Source organism: Ascaphus truei, chromosome 1, assembly GCF_040206685.1.
Source record: "Ascaphus truei isolate aAscTru1 chromosome 1, aAscTru1.hap1, whole genome shotgun sequence".
Classification (NCBI taxonomy): domain Eukaryota; kingdom Metazoa; phylum Chordata; class Amphibia; order Anura; family Ascaphidae; genus Ascaphus; species Ascaphus truei.
Window position 1 is genome coordinate 56,084,634 of NC_134483.1, and position 14,771 is coordinate 56,099,404.

The 14,771-nt window shown below is 39.5% G+C and overlaps 1 protein-coding gene across 3 annotated transcripts in view; it reads right to left on the minus strand.

Annotated features, from left to right (window-relative positions):
* DAB2 (DAB adaptor protein 2) overlaps positions 1–14,557 on the minus strand; it is a 157,850-nt gene extending 143,293 nt beyond the window's left edge. The window contains exon 1 of one of the 3 annotated variants that reach the window (XM_075588582.1): positions 14,325–14,557. The gene's annotated coding sequence lies outside the window, so the exon portion shown is untranslated. The remainder of the gene's footprint in view (positions 1–14,324) is intronic. The other 2 variants (XM_075588574.1, XM_075588585.1) reach the window with 2 other exon arrangements.
* Between the last annotated feature and the right edge of the window lie 214 nt (positions 14,558–14,771).

The window sequence follows — 14,771 nt, forward strand, 5'->3', positions numbered from 1 at the left end:
TCTCCGCATCTCCTGGAACATAATAGGTATGAAGCACCACCTCACCGGTAGCAAAGGCCAGATCTCCCAGAGGGGGAGGGGAGAGGTAGGGGGAGAGGGGGGGAAGAAGCGCTACATATTTATATTGCATATACTGTATGAGCAACAGCATAAAGTGATAATACTGTATTTTAAGTTGTTAAGTGCATGCTGGTTGTAATTATTCTTGACAATGTTTGGATGAGTCAGGGTGATACTATGCGTGATCTGAGCATGATTAATATACTGTACGCTCATGTACTGTAGGATATCTAAACACAAGTATTAATTATTCTTACAATTTCACTCATCAACTAAAGGAAAATGAAGTGAAAAGGCTACAATAGGAAAATCAACCTTTATAAAGTAGGGAGAAGTTAAAACCCTTTCTCACATCTCTCATCTATCATCATAAGCCCACCGTGCCCTGCTGTGACTCAGCACATGAACACACGAAGACCTGCACAGGCACTGCAGCCTCTCAGCTAAAGCTGGAGGAAACACTGTGTGCAATGTGTTGACGCCCCATCTGGAGTCTCAGAAATCAAGATTGGCGTCTCTTCCATTACAATTAAGTTGCATTAGCCCAGAACCCCTGAGTATCTCTGATTTTGGATCTTGATGGTGATATATGTGAAAGAAAACTGCCCCGCTTTGCATTGGAATTAGTATTCCCCCAGGTGCCTAGTTAAAGAAGTTATGCACCCTCAGTCCTGCTGCTTTTTTACAACTATCCTGATAAATGATGAAATAAAAATGTCACTGCAGGGTACATTTCTATTCTTTTATTGATAGGATATGGCAGCCATTTTTTCTCTGGCTGATAAAAAATACAGCTAAAACCAGAAATCTCTAGCCTGAAAAAAGAAAAAAAAAAGTGTATTTTTAATGGAGAACGGAAGTGGACGGGCAACATTTTTTAGGTATTGTAAACTGTGAGCATAACTGACATTTTATAATTGCAAGCCCTTCTTCCTCGATAAACAAATGTTACATTATGACTTTAATTAACAGAAATTGGTGTGACAAAGCTTTTGCTGTCTTAATTGTATAATTGCTACAATCTCGTGCCCATTTCATTATTGACAAATTAACTGTACTGCTTTTACCCACAGGGGGTTTGGAATGTCTAACTGTCTATCCAGCTCCTGTGGTAACAAATGGTTTAGGAAAACAAAGCTGCTATCTGCAGACTCCAAGAGCTACAGTAAGTGATGGGGTTTGAGCTGCTGCGGCTTCTCCTGCTAAAATGGTTTCAATGAAAGTAGTGCTTATAACTATGGGTGGTAACTGGTGTTTTGGTTCTAATAATGTTCTTATTTCGGTTTTAATTTTTGGTTCTAAGGAAATATTTGTGTTTTAGTTTTTGTTTTTGCCAAAACTAAAAATTATGGGGGGAAAAAAACATTTTTACATTTTGGGCAGATTTTTCTAAACTTTGAGTTACGTGCAAAAAATGGAGGGGTTCCCCCCCGAAAAGATTAATCATTGAAAATAAATAAATAAAAAAACAATCTAAGTCTGATCCTTTTTTTGAGTTTTGGGGTAAACGTTTGCTTGGACTCAAAAATTTGTTCCGAAGTTCGAATCAAACATCAAATTCACAAACGTCTTTGTGAGTGCAAGGATCAATAATGTTTACAAATGTAAAAAAAAAAAAACTGAGCAGTGCAGATTCTGATTTCAAGTCTGATACTGTACTGTTGCCGTCATATAAATATAGCAAAAATATGTAAAAAAAATATTGTACATACAGTATGTGGCCTTGCAAATGGGAATCAATCCTGCATAAAATAACCCATTTGGGTTCCCTAGACTGTGTGATTCAATGTTAATTTTGGGAGAACATTTTTATTAGAAAATAATTTTAAATGAATAAATCATTTTAAATTAATCTTCTCACTAAGGCCCTGCTCCTGCATCCAAATCCAATAAAATGTAGTCTTAGTAAAGGATGTGACAATGGTTACAGTATGTGTTTTATATGTTGGATACCAGACATGACTAGCTGCTGAACACTACAGAATAGCTTTATGATGTAACATTTCTCTACCATTATTTAAAAAGTTGAAGCCTGCTGCACAATACAAACCAACATATTACAAATGTGTGTAACATGCAAATGAGCAGATGAAATAGCAAATATTGATTTATTGTATATTGTACTTATTGCACTTGAATTATTGCATATTGTATATTGTACACCAACATTTGATTTATTGTATATTGTACTTTAAAATACTTTTTTTTTAAATGATAAACAAGACTAACAATGTACGTACTGTAGCACTGCACATTAATTTTACAAGCACATTCAATTCCTTTCAATCTCCTTTTGGGTGCATTGCACTGCTTGCGCAAGTTGCAAAGGACTTAATATTGCGTACAGTATTAAGCTTGTATCTAAAGCTTTATAGAGAATGCCTTGCACACTACGCTGTCCCATCTTTATGGAACACTTACAGTGCTCGTGACTTTAGAATGGTAAGTCTAGGTCAGGATAACGACTCTGCAGAAGAAAACATCACTTTGTCCATCCACTTTACTTGGAAAGAAAATCTAGAACTTAATAGGTAAATTGATTTATCTAGTATTCAAAGTGCCTTATAAAGTAATAGCACAGTACTTTTTATTTTTTGTAACTGATTTGTGGTCCTCCGATGTCTGATTCCTGCTGATTCCTGATCAACAAACTGTTCTGTCCACCATGCAATGGTGGTTGCAATGTCATCCGAAGCTTTCTATTTGTGACCTCACCGCCATATTTGTAGTTTTGTTTGGTATCAAAACCACCACAAAAAAGCTACAGATATCTTGGGAACCAGGGTGGGAGGGGGAGAGGGTCTCCAGAGGTCAAGTGACCACAGATGTGCTCCGAGGGGTCCTCGGTTCAGGTAAGCTTTTAAAAAAAAAAAAAGAAATGGGTAAAACGAGAGTGGCTTTATAAAACGCATAACAAATAAAATGGAACAGAAGCTTTAAAAACAAAAAAAGGAACTGGTAATTTGGATTTGTAATTTAAAAGATAGTTGTTTTGTACAGCACTTCAACAATCACTTGTATGTCACTTTCAATATAATATAAATGTTAATAAAATTGTATTATTTTTTCGTATTAGTGGGGTCTCTTGGGAACCATTTATTGTCCTAATATGTTTTGAGCATTGGACTCTGCAGACAATTCTGCAATATACGTTATTATACAGGTAGAGTGCAAATTGAGAGGGACTCTTTCTTGTGAACCCGAGAGGGATTCACAAAGTTTTTGGTTCAATATTAGCTCTATTCCCTGATGCACCACCTTTACATTATATCTATACAGGTATTTTCATAATACCTGTAATACTAAACTTTGTTTAGTTGTTTTGTACAGCACCAAGTATAATTACACTTGACCTTTTTTTTTGTACCTCTTTATTTCATTTGAACTATATTATTTTACTATATTATTTCAAGGGTGCAGAAAGTAAGAAGGTAAAGGGATTGAGTACAGTCAAATTTGATAACAATTTTAGGTAGCAGGTTGGGCTGAAGTCGTATGTGGAATACCTCAGGGATCGGTACTGGGACCCCTGCTTTTTAACTTGTTTATTAATGACCTTGAGGTTGGCATTGAGAGCAAAGTTACCATCTTTGCTGATGATACTAAATTGTGTAAGGTAGTAGAATCAGAGCAGTATGTAATTTCTCTTCAGAAGGACTTGGAGAGACTGGAAACGTGGACAGGTAAATGGCAGATGAGGTTTAATACAGATAAATGTAAGGTTATGCATTTGGGTTGCAAGAATAAACTGGCAACTTACAGAGGCGGCACATTTTATTTGAGTGCGGCTAGCTCCGCAAGCCTGGGAATGCCCCGGCATGCTAGCCGCACTCCCTCGGCATGCCGCGCGTCATCGGGTGCCTGCGCCCCCTGCACGCGTGTCCAGGGCTCCCCGAGGGAGCCCTGGTGTCCCGCGATGTGGGGGACGGCGGCAGGGGGTTCCGGGGGACCCGGCGGACCCGGCAGCGGGAGGGAGAAAGCCCCGATTGGAGGGCGCTCCTCCGTGTCTTTGGCGCGCGCCCGGCACCCTCTGGCGCGCGCCAGGTTACTGCTGCGGCCGAGAACGGGCAAATGCTCGAATAAACTCGGCCGCAGCAGTACAAATTAAATGGGGATAAATTGGGGGAATCCTTGATAGAGAAGGATTTAGGAGTGCTTGCAGACAGCAGGCTCAGCAATAGTGCACAAAGTCATGCAGTAGCTGCAAAGGCAAACAAGATCTTATCTTGCATCAAACGGGCAATGGATGGAAGGGAAGTAAACATAATTATGCCCCCTTACAAAGCATTAGTAAGGCCACACCTTGAGTATGGAGTACAATTTTGGGCACCACTCCTTAGAAAATACATTATGGAACTAGAGAGAGTGCAGAGAAGAGCCACCACGTTAACAAAGGGGATGGACAATCTAACTTACGAGGAGAGGCTAGCTAAATTTTGATTTATTTACATTAGAAAAGAGGCGTCTAAGGCCTGGGAAATAGTGCCTTTAACAGTGCTGAGGCGCGCTGAGGCTCAGGGAAAGCGGGTGCTTTCCCTGGCCTTAGACAGCGCGCCATCAGGGGGCGGGCCGGGGGCGGGCCAGTGACATCACGGAGCCAAATTTTTAAGACTCGGTGAGACACACGCTTCTGCAAGCGTGCGGAAGTGTGCGCGAGCCCCTGCTAAAGCCGCTCTCATTGCGGCTGCAGGGGCTCAGTGCCGAGCAGCAGCGCGCCTCAGCACATTCCCGGGGCCTAAGAGGGGATATGATAACTACAGTACAAATATATGTATATAACGGGTGAATCAGTGATTAACCCACCAGGCGCTCAGAAATAACATAGTCCTGCTTATTGGTATAGTTAATATAATTGATGTAATCCCGGGACCTAGGCTAAGGTCAACCCCAGATGAAGTAGGTATAACAAATATGATATCTTTTCCAGCAACTGGCTTGCTTCAAGCACCATAGAGTTGAGATAAAAAGACCCACTTTATTGATTCTGGGGTTGCTGACACTGTGCCTGCCGGGTCCTCCTTCTTGAAAGATGTCGCTTCTCCTGCTATCAGAACTCGTCTTAGCGCTGAGTAAGTATGGGATAGATGTGGCGCCCCAGCATCATGGATAGCCAATATCCTCTTCACCGCCAACCCTGCACCCGCTCCATCGCGGTGGGTGGTCACCTGACCGGCGGCAACAGCGAGACTTCCGGGTTCAGTCACAGGAGAAGCAGGATACAAGTAGTAGCTCGGCGTGCTGGTGATGGTCAACAGCACTGTAAAAATCCTCCCGAAGGGGGTATAGATGCCGCACAGCCGCAATAAATCAATGAAGGCTGATTTGTGGCAGTAGAAAAAGGTTTATTTGCACAAGGTGCAAGCGGATCCTCTGATCCTTTGTCAAAGGCCTGACAGGCTGAAACGCGTCAGAGGATCCGCTTGCACCTTGTGCAAATAAAGCTTTTTCTACTGCCACAAATCAGCCTTCATTGATTTATTGCGGCTGTGCGGCGTCTATACCCCCTTCGGGAGGATTTCTACAGTACAGTACAAATATATTCGGGGACAGTACAGGGAGCTTTAAAAAGAACTACTGTACTGTATTCATTCCAAGGGCAGTATAAAGGACTCGGGTGCATCCCTTTAGGCTGGAGGAAAAGAGATTTGACCAACAACAAAGGAAAAGGTTCTTTTCGGTAAGGGCAGTTAAAATGTGGAATTCATTACCCATGGAGACTGCGGTGGCAGATACAATAAATTTGTTCAAAAAAATGTTGGACATCTTTTCAGAAAGGAAAGGTATACAGGGATATACCAAATAATTATACATGGGAAGAATGTTGATCCAGGGATTAATCTGATTGCCAATTCTAGGAGTCAGGAAGGAATTTATTTTTCCCCTTATGAGATATCATTGGATGATATGAGACTGGGATTTTTTGTGTGCCTTCTTCTGGATCAATAAGTAAGTATAGATATAGGATAAATTATCTGTTGTGTATATTTAGCATAGGTTGAACTTGATGGACTTACGTCTTCTTTCAACCTCATCTACTATGTAACTATGTAACTATGTAGCAACCTGAATTCACTAGTCTAGATTTAATTCAGAATCGACCCAGTTCCTCCTCCCACTGACACATTTGGTTTCTTTTAATGGCGGCTTCTGGGGAAATAATTTGTTGGTATAATATATATGTAAATCAGTCTGTTTTCTAGGAATCATAACTTGCTACAAATGTCTAATTTGCATATACCTAAGGAGTTCTTTTGGCAACTGATGTCAAAGTTGAGGAATATTAGTTTGACTGTTTCCATGGGCATGTCATCAGGGAATGGGGCTATTTTGTGTTCCACACAGGCTTTATTGACAGGGTAAAACGGAGGGGTGAGAAGGGGCATCCTTGTCTGATACAATTCTTAAAGTTTATGAGTTCAGATAAGAGTCCACCCTGAACTGGGTGGGTGATTTGTAGAGAGCTGTAACACCCGCTTGAAACCAATTTGGAAATCCAAATTCCTTAAGAATGCCAAACAAAAATTATCAATCAACTCTGTCAAATACCGTTGTCTTAAACTTTTCTGCCCAGGATACATACTATCTGATCCTGATGGATAAACTCTGACACAAGGTTGTTTAGTCAATCCACACACATAAATCTAAAGGCGGATTGGGCACTAAAATATTTGATTAGATACATCCTAATCCGCCATCATATTATTGCCGCCCAGTTTTTGTGAAATCCGTCATCGAATTCTAGATGGTGCTGATGATTTTTTAGATTAGGTAAACAATAAGATTTAAGAAGCAAATACAATATACATTAAGTGCTTGAAGAGGAAGTGTAACAGGGAATTATCCCTGTTTAAATAAAGCAGCCTCAGAGCTCTGAGAATCCAGCAGAGAAATAGTTGATTGCAGCCACTAAATTAACTAGTCTCCACCTGGACTAATGAGAGCTCTGTAAAAAGCCTCATGTGAGACACAGGAGAGAGATTCCTTAGCTCACATTTGGGCTGATAGAAGGAGAGCAGAGAAGCCTGCACACAGACACTGTCTTGAGCACAAAGGCTGTACTGACATCAGGACACCTACACAGAGACCTATATTTCCTGGAGACAGAGGACCCAGGAACCTGTCAGAGACTGACATGAAGGGCCACCTGCTTAAGGTACCTCTTGAGACTTTGAGGTGATAGGCTGGTAATAGGAATATCCCCAATGGGAATATTCAGTCCTGCAGATATGGTATGGGCAAGTAAGTTAGCCCTTACAAAGGGATATGGGTTTGTTATTTTGTTGTTTTTGTAGGTTTTGTCTATATAAAGGAACAGGCTCAATAAAGCCAAGATATAATTGCACCCAAATCGGTCACCATTATGTGAACATCTGCACAGATATCTTACAAGAAGAAACCTTCCTGCCATCATACAGGCAGACATTCAATGATGTTCCTTTTTAAATTATCTCTTTACATAATCTACTGTATTAGAATGGTTGTACGTTAAGCTTCAATAGTTCAATAGAGAGTCCTAAACTCTCAGGTGAGGGTTTAGACCGGTCTAGATCTCTATTGAGAAGAGTGTTAAAGTTGCCACTTAATATCATTGAAAAAATGTTAAGGTTATTAAAAATTACATTTAACCTCTGTTTCTCTTTTTTAAGTTAGTGCTTAGTACACTTCAATTGAATACACTTGGGATATGTTATAGAAAAGTAAAACATTTTTTTACACTACATTATACAGTATATCAAGGATACACTAACTCTCTGACTTGATCATAAAACATGTTAAACATAGAGGGAAATATTTACTAAGCCCATTTTCTAGCATGGCTTAGTAAACATGGACTTTTAAATGCCATTCTAGAGACTGTTACAATACGTTTTCTTCCGACAATCAAGGTGTCCTATGTAGTAACACTGCTGAGTAAATATAGTAATGTATGTCCCATTCACTTGAATCAAGCTATAAGCTGCTCTGCAGCATTGAAGGCGCATTTTCTAAAGTAGCCTTTTTTTAAGTAAATGTGGCCCAGAATGTAAAAAATCCAGTGTAGCTTTTGTTCCCTTTATCTCACCTTACTGTACCTGCTCCTACAAGCAGTATATTTAGCAATTGCTTCTTTCCTTACTTGATTTCTCTGCATCGATTTCTTGGCATCACCACACCTACTGCACCAAATATCTTCTAACAAGTATTGATGTGTATCAGCCTAGCTGGAGACAGAAACTATTATGGAATAAATCAAAATGTTTCATTATTAGAAATGTGTTACTGTCTCCAAAAGTGGTTAGTGGAATATTTGCATATTTAAAGGTCAACTCTTGTGGAGGCCCGTCCACAGGTAGGAGACAAAGCCCTCATTGGGGAGTAGCGAAACGAAGTAAAAGTTCACGGAGAAACACCAAATTCAAATGCATGTCAATTTTAGTTCATTAGAAAACACAGTAAAATTAATACCAATTTTATGAAAAAAATAAACACAGAAAAACAGAATCCCTATATACTGTATAAATGTAAATGGGCCTTCTACTAAAATGGTCTCTGTCTCTCTCTCTCTGGTCCTTATTTTATAAACGAATCAGTGCAATTGCACAGAAAGTCCCATTTTATACCCTGTGATATTGTTGGATGAGCGATATCATAGTTTATAGAGTTGAAGTTACTGGGGCTTTCTGTGCAATAGTGCCATATCGCCACTATAACAGCTTTATAGTAAAAGGGACTTACTCTCTCTTTCAAATATCCTAACGTTGCTTTGCGAATTTTGGTGACGTGGTAAAAAAAATAAAAAATAGGTGGAATTTCGCACAATTGGCAAACATGGGCAAACATCTCTATTCATTATGCATGCTCACCACATTTTTCAGCAATATAAAGAAAGGCCAGCATATTTGCACAGGACACATAATACTGATTTAATATAATTATGTGGCTCCCTCTCATACTACAAACAGGAAACTGTGCAGTTGTATGAAAGTGTATAATTATGTATTTTACAAGAATGACAGACTTGTATAACGTAAATCAAGTATGAGAACTAACAATTTTATTTTTATGTTAACTAGTTTATTTGGCTAAATAGAATCAATATTGTATTCCATGTTTGTGTGTTTAAAGCAAAACAGTATTTTCTTAGTGAAATCAGCAGTCTCTTCTGTTTTGTGTGTTATTATACTTTTCTACCACACCTTAACCAGACAGTCGCCTGGAGCATTAAACCCCAAGGATATACTTCAAAATATATATTTCATGTTCATTTTAGCTTTTAAAATAAATAAATATGGATGCTGTCAATGGCATTGCTCCTATTTATTTTGCTGAGCAGATGTCTTCCCTGTGCTGGAGAGGAGGTTATTTCCTTTCAAGTGACTAGGACAAAAATATTCTTCAGCACTGGGAAGACGGCATTGGAAAATATTGAATAGGGGCCATTGTCAGTGAGCCAATGAATATGGACATCTTGGCTATGACGCACGACAGGCTCCTTATTCATTGGCTAACCTCCAAATACGTGGGTGAATGGTAAGAACACTGGCGTGGTTTTGATCCAAATGATTACCCAGTTCATATTAGGTAAAAGAACACAATATTTTTAGCAGTGGCTTTGCGAATTTCACTTACTGCACCCACAGGATCACCCTATTAAGGCTAATGACAGAAATAGTCACCAAACAACTTTGTGTACACAGGCCTCTCTACAATTTTAAAGAGCCTCCCATCGCTTGCCACACACTGAGCATTACCAGGAGTCCTAAGCCCAATTTGAGCTAGAATGGGGCGAAAAGGCGCCCCTGAACCAGTGGGGAACTTAAGCGTCCATTTAGTCGCCATTGCTTTTGTGTGTTCATTCACTGAAAGCCTAATGGTAGATCTATGGAAATCTCTGCAGGCTGAATTAAACTAAAAAGGCAAGAAATCTGGTCTAGCTAATACAAAAGCCTTAAATAATCACTAGATGCTCAGCAAAACTGCAGCACAGCGGCAAAAATAATATTGCAGTTGAGTAAAGCAGGTTCGGGGGAGGAGATGGGAATTTTCTAGCAAATTTCCTGTTCTACTTTATATTTCAAAATGATGACTTTTCACAAACTCACAACTATATAAAAACTTTGTAATCAGCTAACTCTACACCACGCAGATCTAATGGCAACAGGGGACAAACACAATCATATTTTCTGAAGCACAAAATGGCCTATGTTGGTAAAAACAATAATATTGAGTTGTTTTTGATACATTTGGTGCTATTTGTTCACCAGTTTTGCAGCCTTGAAACTTTCATTAATAAACCCCTGTGTGTCCAAACCTTCGGTGTCTTGATAATGAGCCCAGGTTCTGAACATTTAATATTACTAAAGAGTGGTTGTATTCACCAGATCATTGAACCAAATTATTTGCACACCTCTCATTACAGTATATTTAGGAATTAAAGTGGGAAGATTCTAACCGGCTGCGTCTGCAATATGCATGTCTGTATGCGTACGTATTTATGCATCATGCGCCATATCTATTAAACGGTGCTATTTCAAAAGACACTTTCTGAAGCCAGAAGTTATGTTATGGGAAAACACTACAAGGCTGCATTTATAGTGCAAGCGATGGCGCGCACACGCACAGCGCAAACAACAAACCTCTTCTCTTTGAGGTTGCCCATTTTCGCTCGAGCGATGAAGCGCGACCGCGCGCGTGTTTTCCGAGAAGACAATTTTGTCTTTGCCGCTTGACGACTGGGTCACGTGCGCGGTTCAGCCAATGAGGGTGAACCGCTCACGTGATGTCATGGCCACACCTCACCTAAGACAAATGACAAACCTTTTTTAATCTTTTTATTATTATTCACGTTGCACAGTAGGATTAAATATTTTGCAATCTGATCATATAGTGTGGTGCTGATTTACCCCTCCTTTCTTTTTTCCTTTCCAAAACACATTATGGATTATGATGATGAAGATACCCCCACTGGCTGCTAGAAGAAGAGGACACACCGGGGGACCAAAATAGAAGAAGACTGAAGATGAGATTACCTCCTTTGAGCCGGATAACTACTGATGGATCAAGAAATGCAAATCTGCGTTTCATACGTTCCACAGAGGCAGGAAAAGGGAAATTGGCGAGAAGATGGACTGCGCATGCGCAAATACTGAAACGCATAGCGCCATGATTGCGTTCTACAAGAAGTGGACCCAGATGGATGATGTCATCAAATATGGACGCCGCCTGAGGACCCGGATGAGGGGAGAATGCGGATGAGGCCACGAGACACAGGAGTGTCTAAACACCGGACAGAGATTACTTTGTTAAGGATACGGACATGACATTGGAGGGAAGGACTTTTTCAGCATATGATTAACATCACCACTGATTGAACAGGTTGCATGATGGGGTTTGGGGCACTATTTAAATGTTGTCTGAAGGGATTATGCTTATGCCACTATGTCACTTGATAAAGACCATCACGGTCGAAACGTTGTGTTGGCTCAATAAATGAGTTTGGATATTCTAAATCCGTTGTGCCCTGTGTTCCTTCTATCATCTACCCAGGACTGATTACAGGCTTTCGTACAAGCACTGGAGCACCGGTAACTGTATCATTTTTTTTTTCATTTTGAGGTGTGCAGCATTTCTCTTATTTGTATGGCCTCACCTCCGCCACGCCAAACCCGAAGAGCAGAAATCGTTTGAGCAACAGGCGTGCAGCGCCATGCGCTCTGTCCCGTGCTTGCGCCCTCTATAAATGCGGCCTAAACTAAATATGGGCATATGTCTTAAGTGTATAATACAAAAGACAAAAAGGCCCCAATGCTACATCCAACTTGACAAATTATTTAGTACAGCACATTACAATGTACTTTATCTATATTCTTTCTTCATAAATATGGGTAATTTCGTTCAATACGTTGGCCAAAATATTTTAAGCCGAACACCAAGTCACAGTAAACCTATTAAGTGTATAATATAGTGTCGTTGTAATAAATTCTCTAGAGATTGTAAGCTCTTCGGGGCAGGGACTCCTTTTCCTTAATGTCACTTTTATGTCTGAAGCGCTCCTTCTCGTTATGTGTTATTTGTATTATTTATTGATAAGATTGTCACGTGTAGTACTGCTGTGAAGCGCTTTGTACATTAATGGCGCTATATAAATAAAGGTATACATGCATAGAGAGGAAACAACATTGATACGTTTCACTTGAAAATGGAATTGATTAAGCCAGGGGTGCTATACCCCAGTCCTCAAGAAAGGAATGTTGGTTTGTCAGAAATATATTTGTTACCTTTTCCCTCTGATTCCTACTTCCATAGATTCTCCACTGAGCAAATACATGTCTTCCATTTTACAGTCCACATTCCTAAACCAATAATATCCTGTCATTATTTTCACTCCTTCCGGCGCCAGAAGGCCCCTTTAAGCCTATTTATTGGGCTGGACAGTAGCGAATCTTCCAGTGCTGGAAAGTGTGTCTTATAATACAGTACCACTGCTTAATGAATATGGGCCTGTACATCTTTCATTCTTAGAACCATTTACAGGGTATACTGTATATTATTTTGTTGATCTCTTTGTAAGTTCAATGGACCAAAATTAGTTATTCATAGAGGAATGCATTGTATAGTGTACACACCTATCAAAACCTCACAGGTCTCATCTTCTTGCATAATATCACTACACATGAAGTACAAAATACATGAAGAAGAGACCTGTGAGGTTTCAAAAGCCGTGTATAGCTTCATCTGTGAATAAACAATGTATATTAAAGGTATTACAACATGCACTGAATCTACCCTTCTGTAAAACCAATGGTGCATACTAGAACTTTGAACTGCATTATTGTAAAAAATAATTTCTATTTACATCCCAAATAAACTGATTGTTTTTAAAGATTAGAACCACAGGAGATTTGACATTAAAAAAAAAACCAATTGGCATTCCTGACATTTACTAAGTATTCAATCCTTTTTTTTAGATTGACTTTGTTTCCTTTTCATGTTGGATGTATTAAAATAAGATCTTTATTATTATTTTGTATAAATACAATAAAAATTTTTTTTCATTTTGCATAAAACATCACATTGCATTGCTTTACCTGGATTGAAAAAAATAAAAAATAAATGTTCAAACTATGATAGAGCCATGTACTGTATTTTTTTTAACCATTTGCTAGATGTGTATTCTTGATAGATATGTTGTGTGAAACCATACTTATGACAGATGTTAAAATAGAAAAGAATGTAGTTACAAAAAATGATTACATATAATGAAACATTAAACACAACCCCCCCACCCTCCCGTGGGGGAAGAAATTAGACCTTCAGTAATAAATGCTAAGATCCTTTACTCTGCAACCCCCTTGTCTGTATACTGTAAAACCTGCAGTATAAATATTGCACGAATATAATGGGAGGATAGGGCTTTCACATCATTTATACTATTAACTAGAAAAATCGTGTTGCATTTCCAATGATTGGTTTAGTAAACACCTTACTGCCTGCAGTAGAGGACAGAGCCATGACAGATTTCTCTACTGTAGAAATAAAATATGATACATACAATATCTTAAGTGAATGATGTGGTCTGGACTCAACCATGACTCTAGAGCTATTCTTACATACTGTATCAGCCATCACTGGTCCATTATTTTCAGGTCACACCGCAATAGAGGAATGCAGAAGGGTATGGATGAATTAGTAAAGAAGAGGAGAAAAGACCCGTGTGTGTAAAAATGGTGAAATAATTATTATGGAAGCAATTTTAAATCCAGATTTCCAGTGACTCAGACATGGTAACTAAACAACTGCAGCAGAGATGTATTGGATGATTGTGGTGAAATGAAGTAGGGGGACTGGCTTCTTTTCACTCCACTCATCCTTCCTCCGTCTTCAGTTTAATCTAAGTGTATGATTATCCTCAGTCTCGTTTTTTATCTATTTCTATTTGCTCTCATCATGTGTATCGTTTTGAACGCATTTCTTTTTTTCTATTTGCAATACATGGATCTCCTCTGATCCCTCATTTTCCATTTCCTCCCCCTGCACTGATCCCATCGGACCCTCAGTCATATTTATGTATACAGTACATTTTTATTGTTTGCGCACATCATGGCTCTTTATACTCCCAACACCCAGCTCTTCTCCTATAATCGTTGTTTCTATATACAGCACAGTCCTTCCAGTATATAAATCGCATCACATGAATCGCCTTTGATGTGATCCATAAACAATGTAAAAAAAATAACTGTTTACAAGATAAGCTGTAAAATAGGATAAATGAGCAGATTACTTACTCACGAAGTTAGCTTCTTTGGGATATGTGCATGTCCTTTGCAGAGATCTGTGGCTGCAGCTTTATGCTGTCAGTCCTGTGCGGGTTTGCTCCCTCCTCACTCCCCCTGCTGTGCTTCCTTCTGACCGGCTCTGCTCAGGCACTCACAGCCCTTTGGATACTGTATGCTTCTAATCATATGCTGGCAGCTCAGTAAGCCCAGGAATGTGCTGTGATGTTGTTGCTGCCTTAGCTTGGCTACTCCCCCACGGTGAACGTGTCCGCTCTGTCTCCCCTACGTTAACTATTAATAATCTAAGGCTGCAGCCTATAGAAAGTGTGCCAGGCTCAGCTACCCTGACATTCGATCGTATGTAGCTGCTGTTTCATGACTCAGTGGAAAAAATACTGCACTGTAGACTTCCCTGAGAGCACATTTGTCCATCTCTAAATCCCTTCATGCCTAGAA